This window comes from Periplaneta americana, chromosome 10, assembly GCF_040183065.1.
Source record: "Periplaneta americana isolate PAMFEO1 chromosome 10, P.americana_PAMFEO1_priV1, whole genome shotgun sequence".
Classification (NCBI taxonomy): domain Eukaryota; kingdom Metazoa; phylum Arthropoda; class Insecta; order Blattodea; family Blattidae; genus Periplaneta; species Periplaneta americana.
Window position 1 is genome coordinate 170,318,315 of NC_091126.1, and position 22,856 is coordinate 170,341,170.

General features: G+C 35.2%; 1 protein-coding gene across 18 annotated transcripts in view; it reads left to right on the forward strand.

Annotated features, from left to right (window-relative positions):
• Positions 1-22,856, forward strand: part of LOC138708146 (ELAV-like protein 1) — a 437,015-nt gene that overhangs the window by 331,917 nt on the left and 82,242 nt on the right. The gene's annotated exons all lie outside the window — the stretch shown is intronic.

Genomic DNA, 22,856 nt, shown 5'->3' on the forward strand with positions numbered 1-22,856 from the left:
CTAACTTGATATTATTACTTTTTTTGTATATGACCTGGAGCAATGTCCCGTATGTTGTGAGATGTGCGCAGACACGAAAGTATTGATTTTTTCCGAGGAACAGATGTTCACATTGACCTTGCTAGGCCATAAGAACCTACAGAGATAACATTGAAATAAAATTAGACATTGAAAAACGAGATGACAAATTGAATTTATTTGAATATTATTTACAATTAACGCTAATTATTATAGTAACAGAACATAACCTTCTGCGACAGTATTGGATTTCCAGCCTCCGTGACTTTTCGCTAATTCTCTTTCGATTGCATATCCGAGAATAATCGATACTTGCGGTTTTATAACGGTAGAAAGCTGACCTGTCATTGGCTGAAAAGTTGTAACCTGAGTCGTCATTGGCTGAGAGACCTGACCTTTAATGAGTAGGTGTACTTTAATGACATGCATTAAAGGTCTGCTACATTTCTGCATGGTCGAGCATAAAAGAAGTAAAGGAAACAGGAATTCGAAACTGTCAAACTATGTGTATTCATGCCGCGGTAATGAGACAGACATACAGGGTTTACATACCCCTATCAGAGTTTCATTATTAGTTTTCGGCAGTAAGTTCTTCTCGAGCCAAAACTAGATATGCACACGTTGGGACTTCCGTGACCTGGGATTAGTATGAAATCAGCCTCAGACATCACAGAACAATGAGACAATTTATGTAATATTACTATACTAGCCGTACCCGTGATCTCCGCTGCACCTGTTAGAAATAAATGTAAAGTAATTACATAATTAAAATAGGACGTTTGATCCAGGGAACATTCGTGTTTGATAGAAGGATAAATCGTTTAACATGTTACTTAATTTAAATTGTATTTAAATAATTAAAATGCGATCATTTTGGTCCAGACAGCAATCATTTGGTGCAATGACAATTCCTTTAACATGTTTCTTATTTGTTATTACATGCAACCATAGTTTAATGAATGTAGAAAATAGCCTATTAAGTTTTCTGTGCATAAGAACCTATTTTAATCTTACCTGTCCTCAATTCACTCAGAAGTTACTGTAATAACATTATAGCATTATGTCCATCTAGAGAAACTACACTTTCCAATGGTGAATTAATAATTAATTATACAAATCGGTTAATTTAGCATCCGATATTACTTCATACAAACACAGAAACATTCTCTGTAGGCTATGTTCAATATCTTTCGATTGTTGTTGTCCAAGGCACCTTATAGACGAAGTAATTTTTTCTTATTTCATTGCACCGTCTTAGATGGCGTTATTTTAATTTTAAAACTCATTTATCTCATTAAATATCAGTCTTATCAACATTTTGCAAAGGCTAAAACTTATCGGAAATCATTTTTTAAAGAAACTTTTGTTATGTAATATTTTTTACAAAAATCAATAATAAGGGAGATATATCGATTTATTTAATTCAGGCCCCCTTATAACCCCCCTCTCAAATAAAGTATTTTGAATGCAATATAGCCTAAAATCTAAGTTACAACAAACTTAATTTATATTCCAATTTTCATATAAATCGGTTCAGCCATTATCGCGTGAAAAAGTAACAAACATCCAGACAGACATACAAACAAAAATTTCAAAAAAACTATTGTCGGTTTCAGGGTAGTTAATTATATATGTTGGGACCAATTATTTTTGGAAAATCGAAAATTACCAGAAAAATTTGGGCTACAGATTTATTATTAGTATAGATAATTTTATACATGTCAATTGACTGGTAAATTAAATGCAATTTGCCTCGAAAACTTGAATATATAACAATATGATGCTGTCATTTAATATTTTGCATATGTCATTTCCATAATTTCAAGAAAATTTACTGATTTCTTATAATTTTAGTTATGTTAGGCAGAAACGAACATGTCTTTCTTTCAATACTGGTATAATGTGATTTTATTCTTGGTGGTATAGCACGTTGTCTAGCAATAAATAATGTGGTGGGAGGGCGATTCCTTGATAAGTTTCTTGGGCAGAAATAAATGTACCAAGGCACGCACTGTGGTCTGAGCACGCCACAATCTCCATTATGTTGTTGTGTCCCTAAATCTCGTGTCGAAGTGAACGCGTAGCGAATTAGGCCATCTCGCAAGGAGATCACAGCTCTGAAATTACGTTTTGACTAGTGAATTGTGGACTTGTCTCGATCGAGTGAGGTGCGGATATCTTGGTGGCCACATTGTTGTTACGAATTTCCGTTCAGTTTTTTGTGGCTAACTTCCTTGCACATTTTCGAGGATTTTTGTGTATTGAAATATAAAATAAATGCTTAATAAACTTGAAGTAATTCTATAGTGGCAAAATATAGACAACAAGGTAAAAGAAGAAATGATATAAAATGGTAATAAAACTGCTACCAGATTAACGATATATATATAACATGTGTGTGTCTGTGTGTGGAAGGGAGTGAAGAAACTCAAATTTTTAAAAGCTAGCTTTGAGACTGACAGAATACAGGTAGATCAGTTCTGAGGTGGAGGGAAAACTTCGTTTTGAAGTTGAAGCGGGTATTTACCATGGGAACTTTGTAGAAGTAAAGTCAAGTTAATTACAGTTTCTATTTACACACGGAGGTCGGCCTGTGTGGCGCCATCGGTAGAGTGCTGACCTTCTGTGCCCGAGGTTGCGGATTCGATCCCGGCCCAGGTTGATGGCATTTAAGTGTGTTTAAATGCGACAGGCTCGCGTCAGTATATTTACTCGCATGTAAAAGAACTGCGGGACAAAATTCTGGCACACTGGCAACACTGAGATAATCTCCGCAGTTGCGAGCGTCGTTAAATAAGATAATTAAAAATAACATAATTTTACACGCTGGGAAACAGGAATTGAAGACCTATCTTGCCAATTTTTCTAATTTCATTTTATTCATTCTAAGGGAGATACATCCATATGAGCATATCATACTAAATGGGCTCTGTCGTAGTTCAAATGTAGTGACTCATTCGTGCGCCGATAGATGGTGTTGGAGGTATCTCAACATACCTTTTTAATCAATATCTCAGAGACTTGTTTTTTGTCCCTGCCCCTTCAATTAGATTCCAGTCAATTGCATATACGTATGTTATATGACGCAGTGAAAGAAATCAACTGAGCCTCAGACTCCAGATGAAGTGAAAAAGTACACAAATGTGTCGTTTTGAAATTTCGTTCAAAAACTGAAAAAACGTTACTACATTTTCAATTCATGACAGAGGCCTACCTGGACTCTCACTTTGAGAGAGGAACAGAGGTTAATGGTTTTCGAGAATAAGGTGCTTAGGAAAATATTTTGGGGCCAAGAGGGATGAAGTTATAGAAGAATTGAGAAAGTTAAGGCTGGTTCACAATAAACGGTGAATGGAAACGAGAACGGAAATATTGTTAAAATGAGTGTATTTAAATGTCAGCATTCAGAATTAACTATTGTGAATGCTCACATTTAAATACATTTATTTTAACATTTCCGTTCTCGTTGTCGTTGTCGTTTCCGTTCTCGGTTTATTGTGAACCAGCCTTTACACAGAACTGCACGCATTCTATTCTTCAACTAACATAATTAACAACATTAAATCCAGACGTTTCAGATCGGCAGGGCATGTAGCACGTATTGGTGAATCTAGAAATGCATATAGAGTGTTAGTTGGAAGACTCGAGGGGGGAAACCTTTGGGGAAGGCAAGGCGTAGATGGGAGGATAATATAAAAATAAATTTGAGGGAGGTGAGATATGATGGTAGGGATTGGATTAATCTTGCTCAGGATAGGGACCGATGGCGGGCTTCTGTGAGGGCGGAAATGAACCTACGAGTTTCTTAAAAGCCATTTGTAAGTAAGGCTTACCTACAAGTTGAGGAAGGTACAGAAAGTCGCCCTCGGTAGCGTAGTTGGTATAGCGTTGGCATTCTATGCTCGAGGTTGCAGGTTCGATCCCAGCCGAGGTCGATGGCATTTAAGTGTGTTTAAATGCAACAGGCTCATGTCAGTAGATTTGCTGACATGTAAAAGAACTCCTTCGGAACATAATTCCTGCACACCGGCGACACTGATATAACCTCTGCAGTTGCGAGCGTCGTTACTTAAACCATAATTTAATTTAAAGGTACAGGAATTTGCACGAAATTGGGAAGGGAACATAGAACGGAGAAACTTACGTAATTTCCGTAAACTTTTATCTGAAAATTATAATAGAATGGTGATAAATTGTTACTAAAATCAGGACAGCATAACCATTAAGTGGTGCCATTGGATCTTGTGTAACAAACGAAGATTAGGTCTATATAAATCTGTAATAACTGAACTCTAGTAATCGAAAAACAACTTAACACCGGCGTAGGCCTACTATGTATAATAGGCTATATTTTAAGAGGCCTTAATAATAATGCATTTAATTCCCTATGCTATCAACGCGGCTATTCCACAGATTTCTCTAATGGCCCATGTAGTTGCAAGTGCAAGTCGATATAATTTTAAGAGATCTATTTTTTTCAGCGCGCTTCCTGATTATCTTGCATTTTTATAAGCCTGTTTAATGGAAGAGCAGTTTGTTTTAAATTTTGTTATACTTAGTTTCATACTTTCGGTTCAAATTCTACAGTATTGGACTCGGTTTCCCTTCTTCGCACTATGCCCCTCGCCCGGCTGAGTTGTCACGTGATGTCCTGTTTAGTTGCCTGCTTCGTCTCGAAACGAGAAGGCGCTGCTCTCTGTAATCGGCCATTTTATTAAGTTGTGACTTATGTATTACCACAGTCTGCTATATACAGTCACGAAGCTTGAGTTGAGGTTGCTAGGAACAATAGATGTGCCGGTACTATTTCGCATTATCTGTAATGAGGCGATATTAGCGATCCTAGTGGTTAGCAACTATCTATGGATGCATATTTACAACGTATTGAGCTTCGTGACTGTATATACTTGACCAGTCATGTCAATTGATGCCCATAGGAGCAAGCGCGCGCTTTAGAGCTCAGGAGAGCCTGAGCGCTTTACAGCGGAAAGGAAAGAGACAGACGAAAGAGGTAGTACATGCCGCTTGGTCGAGCTATATACAGGGATGGCCAGCACTGATTCAATAGATAAAGGGAGGAGAACTTGTTAAAACTGTATCCGTGTTAATTTTTAGATTTGTCTGAAAAGTATGAGTGCATTATAAGAATGTATGTTTTAATTTTAATGCACATTTTTCACAAGTTTGTTTTTTTTTTAATTCAAAAGGAATATTTTCTCAACTTTTTTTATAGAAAAGAGAAATTTTCAGATATAGCCCTATTTACTTAGTAGCCTTCCAGGTACTGAACCAATGTTTTCGTCAATCTAATATACCGTAAATACGTATTACTGAAGATAGGGTATTGAACATTTTGAAAATATTCGCATGGAAAAGTTTGTAAGCAAATGAATTAACAAAGCAACTACTGTTACATCATAAGCAACAGATATGTGCCCATGTGTTGTAAAAATGTAAGTTCTATAGCTTCAGCAGGTTTCTAGAAAATAATTTCATATTCTCATGATAGGAAGTTGTTCACCAATGTCACCTTAAAAGCATAATGCGATAAGAGTTTGTTATGGACTATTAGTTACACTTAAAATATATACAGTACCTAGGTAACTTTGCTTTGTACTATAATATTGTTTTGATTAGTTTATTGATTACTTTTATAAGGCTAAAGATACCATAAATATCAATTATTCCAACCTATCATGTCATACTCAATCTCTTTTGGGATATCACTTTCTTTATGAATGATGTGTTTCACCCACTTAGTATGGTATAGTTGTACTGCTATGGAATTTAATGGGAATATTCCTTCTTAACTCTTTATTATGTTATTAACGTTTAAGACACAACTGCAATATTAAGAAATTCGTGATAGTACATTTGTTTTACAGACAGTATAGATAATATCAAACAGAAAGAATCCATATAAAAATAACGACATAAAATTTCAAGTTCCGTTTGAAGTTTGTGCACCACTGTTTCCTTAATCCAACAGGCTGCTTATTGTTTCTTCCATAACAAGCGCTTGTTGCCCACGTACGATGTCAAGGTCAGAAAAATGCGCTTTCTTTGGCATCACTGTACTACAGGGACATCATTTTATTTTTACTTCAATTTTTATTATACCTGAGTTTTTCAATGTACTTCACTCCCACCCCTTCTACTAAGGAAGTTCCAACTCCACACAGAACCAAGACCGCAGATAGTAAGCAGTACTGAGTTACTGAGTATAGTATGTTCCAGAAATATGTTCGCGTTTTCCAGTGCCGAAAGAGCTTTCAATATTGAATCATATTTTCGCACAGGTACTGTCCGTTTGCCTACGTCGCATCCCGATTTCCCCCACCTGCTTCTGCTCGCCCCTCTGTAATAGCTGGGCTGTCTTAGCTCTTTTCTGAAAACATTAATTTCTCTTAGGAATTGGAAGTTTACGTAATATTATACAGCTGTTTAATTTAACTTAAATAAAAGGGCATCGTTAAGTAATTAACTGTCACGTGATTTCCTCCCTTTCTACAATCCTGCGGCATAACCACTTGGACGGACAGTAGATAGCATGTCTGTGTAATTTTATATTTTCGAGTCGGGCAGAAGTGAAGATTGAATTTACAGTACGTAGAGTAGGTACAGAATTATTTCAACATGAGTTACTAGTACGAAGGACGAAACTGGCAATTGGAATTAGATGCAATAGTCTATAGTGCGATAATATGCACAAAAGAACTGAAGCCTGTATCGAAATGAACTGCCACCATTTTCAAAATTGTGTTTAAATATTCATATTATGATTATTTTTCAATTTAACTTCATTCCCTATATTGTACGCTAATGTGCTGTAGACAGTATATTGCATAATGAATACGTTCGCATGGATAACTCACTTCGTGAGTAAAAACACTTATTCTTAATACAGTACTGTACTTTGATTAAAGAAAAACCTAATGAAAATTATCAAACTCAAAATCGCGATATTTCCTAGTTTACGTAAATGGATGAACTACTTTTTTTCCTTCCTGTATCTAGTAGAGTGATTTGTGTTTTACGCCAGTATCATCGAACTCCAGTCTTGGAGGGGGGAGCAAGCGGTGTTTCCGGTTCTCTAAAGGTATAGACAGGTTAATATTAAAAATGTTAGTAAAAATAAAATGATGTCCCTGTAGAATGTGGTGTAACCTTGATACCCGTATTCTTATGTCCCTTAGTATAAGGGCTGGAAGTACGACTTAAACCACTGATGTCCTGAACACTTCTTCGTTAAAGAGAACAATGATCATTACGAATTTTTAATTGCGCTTTCCTGGCCAGAACGCGCCATTAGAATACTCGGTGGCATGGCAATTGTTTTATTTTCTTATGCCGGTACTTGTATTGTGTATAGGAGGTGCGGCCGTTCCAACCTGCTCACAGAAATGTTGGCTCGTGTCCATTTTCGAAGGCATGTTTTTCTCTCTATGACATATGTGACAGCAACTTCATGTGCATTATTTTTACATTTTTCACTTGTAGGCCTACTCTATCTGACCTGTCAGTTTCGCTTCTTGATTTGCACTACAAGCCAGTACTTTAAATAACCATCACTTTAGTCTTCCCTTCTTTACACAGAAAGAAAGCTAAATCACAGAGAACATTCCTTCATTTTGGTCAAAACCATATATAAAGTATATGATATTTAACCCTTTGAAGCGCAGTGGTTACAGTACATAACCACCTTTCAAATTTGAGTTTCCTGCCTACTTACAGTGTGATTTTTATTTCAAAACCACTGCGCTGCGTTCACTGATCGCTAGTAACTGTAGAAGAATTTTATTTTCCCTGTATATATGTGTTGCTCCACTAATATGGCCGATGTTGTTGCGTATAGTTGGGGTGTGGAAGACTCGCTACGTGTTTTTATTTCAGTTGTATGCTAAAATAACACAATTACGTAAGTTTCTATTTAGTATTATTTGTCTTTCGTTCTTTTAGAACATATTTCAGTAACACGATTGTAATTTCTTCGACACATGTGGCGTCAATATACTGGGTGTTAATTTCAAAGTGTGTCATGACGTCACTGTTGATGAGTCAGGGATTTGAAGCGAGTTTCAGCTTTTGTGTCAGAGAAGTTGCCTATTAATCAAGGCGTTCAATCTGAACTTGAGAACGTGTACGTTATAACTTGAACGTCGTAGCAACAGATGGCGATCTGTACGGTCTGTGTGCTACCATAACCTCTTTCGAACTGTGTTTTGCGCGGCCAAGTCGTATGCAGGGTATTTGTTGTCATCGGTTGCGTACGACAACATTCCACAATACAAATCAAATGCTCAGTGTCCGTGTTGACCGTCGAAGTTAATGTCAACAAATACGTAAGTAATCGTCTTAACCCTCTCCCCATATCCCGAGAGTAAAAAAAAGCTCACCTCAGTACATATTTCGAAACAGTTAACATTCCTGCCACTGCCGGAGTTACCGTAGGTATCGGTAAGTACTCTTCTGAATGAACGCCGTACTTGCTAGCCAACTTCTCTGGCAGATAAGAAGTGTAGGAAGAGATAATTCTCTAGGCTCATCGACTAGCCACGTGACGGCATACAGCGAGCCATGACACACTTTGAACTGAACACCCAGTAGAAATAATGTGGTGGTTTCAAAACGTAACCACTAAGCAAACAGGGTAGTTATGCTCACCATATCCAATAAAATGTTCCATTTTTGTGTCAGCTTATTCATCATGGCTACAAGGAAGAGATGGTTGGCGACAATTACAAAGTGTTTTTGACAACTTTTTCACAAGTTTGAATCTGATGATCTCTAAGGGAGCAAGATATCTATGCGTGTGGTACAGTTAGACATGGGCGTATTGGTTTACCACACGACGAAAGAAGAGACCGCGACATGAAACGTGGTGAGAGTGATGGCCGTACGTCATATGCTGGAGTGTCCTGGCTCAAGTGGAAGGATAGAAGGTCCATTCTTTTCCTGTCTAATTACCACGCAACACATGTGAAGTGGCACTTTGCCTTACTGAAACCAGAAACTGTTTCCGTTTGTATCATTCGCAATAAGTCTGAAGACATTGTGTTCTGCAGTATTGCATAGTGGTTTTACCATGAAACCACCCATTTTCTGTGTAAAAAAATGGAAGTTTTTAAACTTTTCAAAATTTGAGGTCGACAAATAAAAGTTTAATTTCATTACAAACACAATTTTTTATCTCCTTCCCAAATGCGTGCATCAAAGGGTTAAATTGTGCCCCACACGTTTTAATTTGTCTTCTTTGCAGTGGTGATAGAATGTGAGTTATCTGTGAAAGATTATGAATCGTGAATTGAGATTTACTGAACCCGAATTTAGGAATCTCTTAAAAGTTTCATAGTGAAATTGAATTATCCAAGGTCTTGAGTCTCATTATATTGTATCTTTCATGCTTCGATAGCCCGAACGACTAGACACGAGGCCCCACAAACTACTATGTATGGGCTATTCCATTTCAAATCGACGGAACTATAGAGAAAATTGACCTTGCAATTTTTAAATACAATGAAAATTTTTTGTCCGTAGACAACTGTGAAACAATGCTTTGTGTAAAGTTTGAGGCATCAGAACTTCATAGTGTTTAAATTAAACATATTTAAATGTATCGTATTTTCATAAGATTAGTAACTTTAAAATGTTGAGGCTCCGAAACCCTTTCATCCAATGATCAAAATCATGGTTTATTTTGATGCTGAAAAGTTAAAGTTTATATTGACATGTAAACAGTTTTTCTTAATGTTTATGGAAATGGAGAAATTTAGATTTTTCTTCATTAAGACGCCTTTGCCCACGAAAAAATATTTTTAAAATATATGGTTAGACTCCGCATTGAAAGTACAAATAAACACATATTTTTTACTGGTGCAACGTTAATAAGAAAGTATTGAAAAATCAAATAAAGAAAATAAATAGTACGCGCGGGAGCTAGCCGAGGGAAGCAAGGCCAGGAGACATAAACACGTGACGTATCGTCTAGTAGCGCATAGCTGGGCTAGCTTTATCACAGGCTTTCATAAACACAGGAGTAAAATGACGCCCAATGCTCGCGTATCTTCATCTCTCGGCCAGTGCGTGCGGTACTGCGCCGTTCAAGTCCAGGCGTGTGAAAATAATTTATTTAATACCGTCGAAACTTATTGGCGAGCCACTAAGCAAACAATGCCGAATCCCTCTTAATAATGCAAGATTTTTTCTCGATATTTTTTTTACATTTTTACAAATTAGCAAAAAGCCTAAAAGTAAGTAAAATCAGATTATCTCTCTCTCTGTATATAATAAAAATAAGGATTACTTCTTAACATAACCTACCAAATGTCAGCTTCAAAATGAGCTCTCGTTCAATGTTCTGCAATAAATGGTTCCAGAGTTCTGAGCGCTGAAAGAGGCTTGTTTTTCTAAAATACGCTAAATTTGTCGTTCAACATTACGAAAACCGTTTGACTTTCGATAGTATATTTTTGCAAATGCACTCTCCTCAGCACCTTGCATAAATAGGGAAAAAGTTAGGGTATAAAAAATGCGAGGTTTTTTACTGATCGATTTCATATGGAATAGCCCGTATAGTTAATGGCCAGCCTGATATTATACAAGGTGAAAGTGAGATAACCTTGCAGATGGAAAGGGACGATAGAGTACACGTAAATGTATAGAAAACCTATATTATGACTTCTGATTAAATGCACGGTTAATTAGAAAATTAAGTTAGAAGTTTCAGCAGTCCGGCAACATCGCCTCTAACACGCTCTACTCGTGATACAGATGTAAGAGGTCAACGAACTCAGTGTGTATAGGTAGCTGAGCCGTTCTATGCCAGAAGGGATATCTTATGCGAAGTTTTACCGTTAGATGGCAGGAGCGTTCCATGCGGCACAACATGTTGTAGGGCAATATTATGTCATATTCTACATTTGAGTACGTTCTCCCGCTTGTTGGTTTTCTGTGCGTGTCATATTATATTTATAATTATTTTGTATAACCTAGTATAATTTAATATAATTCAGTATTTTCTTGCATCATAATTTAATTTAATTTACAATAAATAATAGCGTAAACTTGCATAATACTGAGCGATTCCCCTTAAGAGATGGATGGAGAGATCTGCAGTATGCAGAATATAGATATGATTAAATTGAATGTTCATGAACCTAAACGAGAACTTTGAGAATGAGATGCGCGAATAAAAAAAAATAGGAACTTTGTCGAAGATGAATAGTACCTATTTAATGATTAGTATTGTAAAAACAGGATATGCAGCCACCAATGTGTTTTTATAGGGAAGGGACTATCGAGATTTAATTCCTCGTACTTTTTATCTAGCTGCAGAAAGATCAAATGCAATGTTTGATACGATGATATAATATGATCGCAGAGTATTACGATTATTCCTGTGTTGTGTAGGTTAATAATATGCAGTTTTGAATAATATGTAGGCTGATTTTGAAAATTTGAAGTGAAAAACATGGTTTTAATTAGTCTACACACATGAAGAACATTATTCACAAAACATCGTCCTGGATAATAAACATCCCAGTTAATCGAGAGTTTACTGCAGGCGTAAAATGCTGGCGTAAACTTCGGAGACTCCTAGAAGTACTGAATATAATCTAAGCTAACATAGCTTGCTGTTGAGGTTGCATATATATGCTTTTATCAATTTTTCTTTTCCTTCTTCCAAAATGAAACTGTAGTCAGCAATTCCTTACTTGAAGTAATTATTTTTGTTTAATGAGCACTTTCGAGGCGCAATTTAATTGGTTAAATTTTTTAAGGTTTAAAGCATATATTCAGAATCTTTCGGGACCTGAATCAAAACAAAGGCTTTCTCTGGTTTTTAAATATAGGAACACAACAAAAATTTGGCATTTTGAGTTATTTTTAAGAGTATTTAATGTACTAATACGCTACGTAAACCCTCAATGTTTATATACTGTAAAAGAAACGCACACGCGAAGCGGATTCCTCAAAGTACACGCGCGCTATCTGTTGGTGCTAGTTCAGGATATCCCCGTACGTTGCGACTTGTTGGCATTGGTCAATGGCTTGAATTTAGAGATTTTTAAAATTAAATTTACATGAAAAACGTGCACGCTATTGAAATACGCCAGAAGGATAAATGTTATGTTTTATTTAACGACGCTCGCAACTGCAGAGGTTATATCAGCGTCGCCGGATGTGCCGGAATTTTGTCCCGCATGAGTTCTTTTACATGCCAGTAAATCTACTGACATGAGCCTGTCGCATTTAAGCACACTTAAATGCCATCGACCTGGCCCGGGATCGAACCCGCAACCTTGGGTATAGAAGGCCAGCGCTATATCAACTTGCCAACCAGGTCGACAGAAGGATAAATTATTCTTTATTAGATTTCCTATCTATATAGACAAAAATAATTACCCTACTCGCAATAGTTACCGAATAAGACATTGTTAAACATTTGGGAAAAACATTTTTTTTTCCTGCAAAAAAAAAATATCAACTTTTCACAAACATGGTATAGTTTTTTGTTACACACACTAAAACATGAGCTATTCGCTTTGGCAATCTGAAGGCTATTTCACTTCCACCTTGTATAACTGATGGAAAATTAACGTCTAATCATTGACAGAAACAATACGGGTATGTCTGTGAATTGAACTGTCTAATAACACAGTTCATAACAAACAAACAAATACAACCTAATAGAAGGATATAAATTTTCATGTAATAGTAAGGATTTCTACATCGGAAAAACTGGAGATCATTTCAAACGTGATACAAGAACATATCACAGCCGTAACCATATCACATAGTACCTCCACATATGCAGAACACATCTCAGACACCAACAACAAAAACAACAACATAGGAACATACATGAAAATACCACATATCCAACCGGAACACCAGAAATTGAATACACAAGAACAGTATGAAATATACACACAAAAACAAACTCAAAACATATCCTCAACACACAATTAAATTCAGAACACGCACCCTATTTGACTTATAAGTTATTAATTAGCATGGGACAAATGACGCTACGTGAACAACGAGAATATCTAGCTTCAGTCCAACTGGTAATAGCGGGATGATATTTTAATAAGAAGAGACCAAGGATTCTCCAAAGATTACCTGACATTCACCACACAGTTGGGGAAAACTTCGAAGAAACCCAACCAGAATAATCGGCGGAAGCTGAGCTCAGGTCCCTACGCCGGTAGCTAAGATAAATAATGCAGTAAACAGAATGTGCTTTTTTGCTGTGAGTAAAACTAATTAAATTTCTTATTAAGGTTTTGACATCACATTTAGATGCACCCAGTGGTTAATTTTCCGCTAGGAATACGTGTCTTTGTATTTTCGTGATTTGACCCAAAACAGTAGTTTGTTTTTTTTTTAACATGATGATGATGATGATGATGATGTAGTGGGGAAGATGATATGGAAACTTGGAATCAAAGGGAAATGGAATAATATTAGAAAACTTATAGCAAGAGCGACTTCACTCGACATTTACACTTGATTTCAACTGAAATAGAGTGCGATTTCCTATTGAAATGCTCGTAGAAATATTTGAATCGAGTGAGGAACAAGCAATGGTAGATTATTCGTTAGTGAATTTATTGAGTTGGACTGTTCCAAGTCAAGTGAACGTTGCCATTTTACAAGGCGCCAGCGAAAAAGTACTTATTCCCTCTTTACTCCCGAAGACGAAAGTAGATTCAACCCTCGAAACGTTGCGATCTTTATATTTCACTAGTAATGTAAATGGTCGGCTCAAAGACAGGAAATTGAGAGCAATCTTTAAATTCAATTAGATCTTAAGTACAATTCGTTCAAATTTTACAGCCAATTTTTTAATTCAATTAGATCTTAAGTACAATTCGTACAAATTTTACAGCCAATTTTTAAATTCAATTAGATCTTAAGTACAATTCGTACAAATTTTGCAGCCCAATTTTAAATCCAATTAGATCTTAAGTACAATTCGTACAAATTTTACAGCCAAAGCAAAAAACAAATGATGTAGAAGTGGGTATGTAATCATTAGCATTTTTACATGTAATAGACACTGTCCCTTCTACGTTTCAAGTGGAAGATAAAATGATTGGTACTTACTCCAGTGTGTCTGTATTTAGCTACACATTTTGCGTTTTAGTTATTATGTAATACACTTTACGGAACTGAGAAGAAAGGCTGCTCTCTCTGTCTCTGATCGAACTTCTTGAATGTTGAGAAGATAATTTTCACGCTTTGAGCTTCTCCAAATAATACTCGAGACAGAGAAGCGAAGAAACAGCGAGTCGAGCGAATCTTGAAGTGCGAGTGAGTAAATTATTACAGGGAGGAAGTTAATGTTGCAACACCGTAAGAGCTGGCTTTTGGTTGCCGTATCGTTTGTCCTACAGTGCCGTGACAATTTTCACTAGTAGTGCTTCCATTACGTCACTGCAAATTGACGAACATTGCAGCAGCTTTTATGAAATATTAAAACACACTCAAAAGACTTATGTACACAATTTGTAAGAGTGTGTGTGTTATATTTCCTCTAAAAGCCATAAGTAAAATTAAAAAGAAAATAGGTAACCATATCATGTAATGTCTCACCTAATTTAAGTAGGTAGACTATTTAATTTCGATATTCGTCTGGCTTATATATATTTTCCTGCTTGAATTTTGACTTTTGTATATACATTTATTTTGCGTTAACATTCTCCTATTACTGTGCATTTATTTTTCATTCTCTGGTTTATTGAATAAAAAGGCCTTACGGCCTTAATTCTGTCAGATGAAAAATGTTATGGTTTATTTAACGACGCTCGCAACTGCAGAGGTTATATCAGCGTCGCCGGATGTGCCGGAATTTTGTCCCGCAGGAGTTCTTTTACATGCCAGTAAATCTACTGACATGAGCCTGTAGCATTTGGCCCGGGATCGAACCCGCAACCTTGGGCATAGAAGGCCAGCGCTATACCAACTTGCCAACCAGGGCGACTGTCAGATGAAATAAAGCATTATTATTATGTTATTTTTATTATTATTTTATTATTATTATTATTATTATTATTATTATTACATTTATTATTATATTATTTATGCAGTTCATCAGCAAATATCAACTTCAGTGGAAGGGTAATCTCGAACGAATGGATCGATGCAGAATTCCAAAAGCACTGTTTCATTACCATCCGCATGGCAAAAGATCTCTAGGTTGTCCGAGGAAGAGATGGACTGAAAATTCTAGTTTTGAGTCCGTAACAGGCCACTCGGCCTAATAGAGTACTTGTTAGGAAGACGACGATTGTATTATTACTTATTATTTTATTATTACTATATTTATTATATTATTTATTAATATTAATTTATTGTTATTTATTATTATTATTATTTATTATTATTATTATTTATTATTATTATTATTTATTATTATTATTATTTATTATTATTATTATTTATTATTATTATTATTATTTATTATTATTATTATTAATTATTACTATTTATTATTATTATTATTATTATTATTATTATTATTATTATTATTATTATTATTATTATTACAAGTCAAAAATTTCAGTTATCTCGGTTACCAAATTTCATATGAAGAAGAAAAGGATTTGAATGAGAAAATTGTTGAATTCAACAGAGCAATGGAGATAAGTAATCAGATATTAAAAACCAACCTTAGTACAAAAACACACGCGCACCAGAATTTATGAAACCTTGGCCAGACCTATGAACTTACTCTGTTTTGGTAGTGAAGCTTGGACGATTCGTAATATTGATTCACAAAGATTAACGGCGGCAGGAATGAAATGTATGTGTCGTACAGCGGGATACACGAGAATGGATCACATTAGAAATTTTGACATTATGAAAGAACTGCAGATTGAACCGATTACGGAATACATACAGAAATACAGACAAAACTGGGGATCACGTGACATCGGAATGCCTCGTTCTAGAATTCCACGCCAAATTTTAAATTACCATCCTGTGGGGAAGAGATCCTTGGGCAGACCGTTCAAGTGTTGGCAAGAGACCGTAACGGGCTACTAGGCCCAATACATGCAAGGATGATGATGATTATATTATTATTATTATTATTATTATTATTATTATTATTATTATTATTATTATTATTATTATTTATTTATTTATTATTATTTAACCTGACTATGCCTTTGGATTAAAGGTTGAGAACCGGAAACTCCGTTTGCTACCCCCTTCCACGAATGGAGTTCGATGTTACTGGCGTAAAATACAAACAAATCACTTTACCTGATATAGAGGGAAGAAAAGTAGTGCATTCATTTACGTAAACTAGAAAATAGGCCTTTCACGATTTTGAGTTTGATAATTTTCATTAGGTTTTTGTTTAATCAAAATATAGTACAACATTAACAATAAGTGTTTTTAATCACGAACTGAGCTATCCATGAGGACGTATTCATTATGCAGTCCACTGTCTACAGCACATTAGTGTACAATATAGAGAGTGAATTTAAATTCAAAAATAATCATAATATGAATATTTAAGCACATTTTTGAAAATGGTGGCCGTCCATTTCAATACAGACTTCAGTTCTAATGTGCATATTATCTCACTATAGACTATTGTACCTAATTCCAATTACCTGTTTCATCCTTCGTACTAGTAACCTTTAGGGAGGCCGAGACGTAGATGGGAGGATAATATTAAAATGGATTTTTAGGGAGGTGGGGTATGATGATAGAGACTGGATTAATCTTGCACAGGATAGGGACCGCTGGCGGGCTTATGTGAGGGCGGCAATGAACCTTCGGGTTCCTTAAAAGCCATTTGTAAGTATTATTATTATTATTATTATTATTATTATTATTATTATTATTATTATTATTATTATTATTATTATTAAATTTTGCTGATACCAAGCGTTTTTTCTTGTATGCGACGTTCAAAAATGGAAGCTATTGGCAAGGATAGAATAACACAAAAATTCCCTTCATGACATATAGAAACGAGCCGAATTACCTCGGGTAGTAATTACAGGTTACGGATTGACATCTTAATCTCTCCGGCTGAAGCGTGGTGAATGGAACTGGCGAACTCCTCGTGATGAGCCGCTTCGAGACGGGAGTGTCATACCCCAGTTTTCCCATGCTAACGTGGCGTAGACTGGCAATAGGAACTTTACTTGAGGTCATGAAGGGATCTATTTTTGCGACATTACACCACACATCCGTTATTTTTAAATATTTTGATCCTTGTGAGAGATGCATTTTCCAAGGCTTTCAGTTGGCAGTAGGATTTATTTCACGTGGGTTTGTCAGATCCTCTGAAGTCTTGGGTACTGCAAATCATTTGCGTGATGCATTTGAAGGGTTGAGAATGATATGATCCTAAGCCACAAAAACAAAATTTCACAGGAAAGCGTATTAAAAATTTAGTCCAGTGCTATTAGGTGGGGTGGTATCATAATTTCTCATTCGGCGTGTACTTAACGTTGTTTGTGGAGTAAATTTTATAATATTTTACTTGTCCCACGTGTGTAAGAAATGAACACCCACAAGCTATTTCTGTTAAAAATGTGGCTTTGGGCTATCTCATTCTCACCAATTCATTTGGTTGTTAGCATGTTGTTTCATAAAATTTGTGAATATAATATATGTATGTATTTATTCACACTGCAATGGGTATATACCCGGTGGCAGTGGTAACTAATTACACTCAATAATGACAATAATAAACTTATTACTTAAAAATACAATTAATAATAATACTAATAATTAATACTAACAATATTTTATAATAACAATAGTAATAATAATAATAATAATAATAATAATAATAATAATAATAATAATAATAATAATAATGGGGAATATCCTAAATTAAATGAAGCACGATCACTAAAAATAACATTTAAAATAAATCTAATTTGTATCTTAAATCTAAGTTAACCCTAATATACTCATGTAAAATTGGGTTTTTTATGTGGAAAAATACAAAAAACATAAATTCGAACTAAAACCCACTAGTATGATATGTTCATATCTGCACAAGTACCTTTCAACATTACACTCATTTCGCTGTCAATTTACTCACTCACTGGAACTGCGACACATTTCGCTGATTCTATCCTGATTTCACTAACACTTCAAAAACATTTCACTGTTCAAATACTTTGCACTGCCACTATAAACTATAAAGCTTCACTGACAGGAACACGTTTCACTTACACGACACACTTCACTGACACAACACACTTCACTGACACAACATAATTCTTCACTGATACAACTCTTCAATAACAAAATATCATTTACACCCTTTAAATAATGTGTATAATTACCGTCTATTAGTAAAGTTCTTAAGCCTATTTTTAAATACATTTTTGGTTGTTGGTAAAGCCTTTAGTAAGTCTGCAGGTAAAGCATTCCAGTCCCTGATAGTACGATTGAGAAAAGAAAACTTTCCAGTGTCCGTCCTCTGTCTTCTTTCCCTCAATTTATATGAGTGGTCGTTCCTTGAAGAGTAATTTGGCGGCTGCAACCTATTTTGTATTTCTCTCCAGGCAGGCTCACCTCTGTATGTTTTGAACAGTGCGCATAATCGAATTCGCGTTCTCCTGTCCGTGAGTGATGGAACAGTGTGCACGACAACTACATTTGCCATTATTGCCTTAAAATGTGAACGCATTCATAACTTACATTACTGTACTTTTTTGTTCTTTGGTCATTAATTACACTGAGATATAAATAATGTATAAGAGATGTTATTAAGGCAAAAGAATTAATGACAAATTGTCAGGTTGTAACTAAGAAAAGTGAAATGAGAATGTAATTTAACAGGAATTAATTCATGTCCATCGCGGTAATACTTTCTCGTTATTAATACGCGTATGAATGGCTCTTTTAGGAAGGCAAAAATAGTCTGGCAGGGGGAGTTCTACACGTCTAATCGTTAAAAACGCATTCGGACAGAGTAAATAGTTGACACTCTCTAATCTAAAAAAATATACAGGGACATCATTTTATTTTTACTAACATTTCTAATATTAACCTTTGGATTAACGGTTGAGAACCGGAAACACAGTTTGCTACCCCCTTTCACGAATTGAGTTCGATGATTCTGGCGTAAAATACAAACAAATCACTTTACTAGGTATAGAGGAAAGAAAAGTAGTGCATTCATTTACGTAAACTAGAAAATAGGCCTATCACGATTTTGAGTTTGATAATTTTCATTAGGTTTTTGTTCAATCAAAATATAGTACAATATTAACAATAAGTGTTTTTACTCACGAACTGAGCTGTCCATGAGGACGTACTCATTATGCAGTCTACTGTCTACAGCACATTAGCGTACAATATAGAGAGTGAATTTAAATTGAAAAATAATCATAATATGAATATTTAAGCACATTTTTGAAAATGGTGGCCATTCATTTCGATACAGACTTCAGTTCTAATGTGCATATTATCGCACTATAGACTATTGTACCTAATTCCAATTACCTGTTTCATCCTTCGTACTAGTAACTCATGATCTGTACCTACTCTATAAAAGAGTACCTTACGTACTGTAAATTCAATCTTCACTTCTGCCCGATCTGAAAAGATAAAATTACTCAGACATGCTATCTACTGTCCGTCCAAGTGGTTATGTCGCATGGTCGTAGAAAGGGGGAAATCACGTGACAGTTAATTACTTAACGAGGCCCTTTTAAGTTATTTTAAACAGTAGTACAATATTACGTAGACGTCCAATTCCTAACAGAAAATGTTTTCAGAAAAGAGCTAAGACAGCCCACCCACTAAACTTTACAGAGGGGCGAATAGAAGCAGATGGGGATAAAAACCGGGAGGCGACGTAAGCAAACGGACGCACAGTATCTGTGCGAAAATATGATTCAATATTGAAAGCCCTTTCTTCACTGGAAAACCTGACCATATTTCTGGAACGTACTATACCCACTCACTCAGCACTGTTTAATATGACCGTAAGACGACTTTGACTGCATATGCGACCTCGGTTCTATAAGGAGGACAGTTGGAAGTTCACTAGTAGAAGGGGTGGAAGTGAAGTATATTAAAATCTCAGGTACAATAAAAATTGAACTAAAAATAAAATGATGTCCCTGTAGTAGTCAAGTATGACTGAATTTATATAGTATAAAGTAGTGCTTGCCAAACACCACGAAATTGTGACGTAATAGAAATGCAACCCGCACACCACTACAGCAGGTAGAGAGGTGGAGTGGGTATCTCCTCAGGTAATGCAGTGAATAACAGTGCAGAGACGGACTGTGACCAAAAAATGAAAACAATGTAATATTCTTCTACTTATTAACTATACATACTTTTTCCATATTAATTTTTTATCCTCCTAGTCATTATTTTTGTATTATTAATAAAATAAAATAAATTAATTTTCTTATTTACCATAGAAAGAACGTGTACTTTACATCCGCATATATTTGAAATTAGAAAAACGTACCAGGCTGGTCAAGAAGTTGTAAATTACACTACATACTTTTAAAAAGTCGAAGTATTTTACTCCGATTAAGACACAGAAGCCGATAGTTTTTATTGTTTGTTTATTAATGAAATATTGAAATTACACTACATACGTCGAAAAAACGTGGAAGTATTTTACACCGATTAAGACATAGAAGCCAATACATTTTATTGTTCGTTTATTAATAAAATATTCAAATTACATTACATACGTCGAAAAAAAACGTCGTAGTATTTTACCCCGATTAGGACATAGAAGCTGATACTTTTTTATTGTTCGTTTATTAATGAAATATTCAAGTTACAGGTAAGGGCGGGCGTGGTAATTTTCATAACAAGAAAAATAATGACAACGTACATTGTTCTTTTATTCTTCGTTTAAAATTTTACAACAAATTAACCCAGATAAGACTGACGTCCTATATATAGGACGGAATGTTTTATTTTTTTAACATTGCTGTGTAAGATTTTCATTGTCGGCAATCGTGATACCATAATCCTTATGTGTTATAAATTGCCTCCAATTTTTTTTTCTTAAATTTAGTCTGTCATAGTCATTGTTATTAACATATCTGTGTGAAACGTCCGGTGTCCTATATATAGGACGTCAGTCTTATCTGGGTTAAGTATCTCATATTTTTGCTATGTACACAAAGTAAACACTTTTCCTCCCATGCTCCTTAAAATTAAGTTTTTACTTATTATCTGTTTTCGAAAAGACATCGAAACATATTATCCTACACACTTGTAACATTACATGCCTACGTCCGCTGCTGATATCGAAGTGATGGCTGTAAACAGAGGGTAGAGGTATGATGCCATGGTTACGCTTGAGTGGAGGCAGGGGCATGTGTCGCGACACAGCTTTTGGCGATCACTGGTATAAAGTTATACTCCCCGAAGTCATTGCTCGTACTTGTTGGAGTTTCGAGGACCATCGCTTTGACGATGTGAGCTCGGTGAAAGGAAGGCATTTCGAGGGAAAGAGGTCACTTAAAACTTAATGTAATGACGTAATGAGTAAGGTTCGGATGAAGTAGCTGTATCAGGATAGACTTCCTTGGTCCGTGCGTTTTGTTTGCAAACATTAACTAGTTGTCGCGTGTCCCGAGCCAACAGTAGTGAAGACGTATATTCAGTTCCTATCTGCTGCACTGTCCATTCACTGATGACTTAGCTAGGGGAGTGGGGAGCGTTCTTCCCATGAGGTAGAGTTTTAGCTAGTGGAAAGGGGTAGTGTTACTTAGTCTGAAGCAAGTCAAGGTCCTATCCTATACATCTATACAGCCTATCCTGATACAGCTACTTTATCCAAACCTTAGGGGAGAGTTTGGTAGTATCGGACATCGAGTAATATCGGACAGTGAGTTTCTTTCATCTACAACCAGATGATAGTACCTGAATGACATGGTTACGTTTCTGTGATGTCGCATACAGTTACGTAACCACGTTATTCATGTACTACCATCTGTGGTAGATGAAAGAAACGCACTGTCCGATATTACCCGATGTCCGAAACTACCCAACTCTCCCCTACTAATGAGATTACTGTCAAACTTGATAGATATAGTCTTGGAGCAAAATAATTAAATAATGTGTGTTAGTAGTGTGCATTTATTTTTTCATTGTGAAGTGTTTACTTACATGTCATTAGTTACTGGATCTCTGCATGTTTTATTTATTTATTTATTTATTTATTTATTTATTTATTTATTTATTTATTTATTTATTTATTTAATTTATTTAACCTGGTAGAGATAAGGCCATCAGGCCTTCTCTTCCCGTCTATCAGGGGATTACAATTACAATTATAAATACAATTAATATTAAATTTACAAATACAATGAAAATCAAAGTACTAAAAGATTAACAGACTAATAAAAGCTAGACAGTTCATTGTAAAAATTAAGAAGCGAGAAAAATATTTTTATTTACGAAGTAAAAATTAAACCTACTCTACGCATTAAGAAAATGCTTCACAAGTTTGTAATTTTTAGATTTGATTCATTTCCATCCCCTATTGAAAGACCGGGACGGAAAATGCACGTATTTATTATTATTATTATTATTATTATTATTATTATTATTATTATTATTATCATTATTATTGTTATTATTATTATTATTATTATTATTATTATTATTATTATAAGCTCAAAAAAGAGAATAATTGTAACTTTGTTAATGAGCTATGTGCACCTTTCGCTAGTATAAATTTATAAGAATTCAGAATTTAATTTCTATATAATCAGAATAAATTTTGTGCTGGTATAGTGATTAGACAACACTTTTAGATTAAAAACCAATTTTTTAAATCCAAAAATTATAACTGGGAGGTGCAA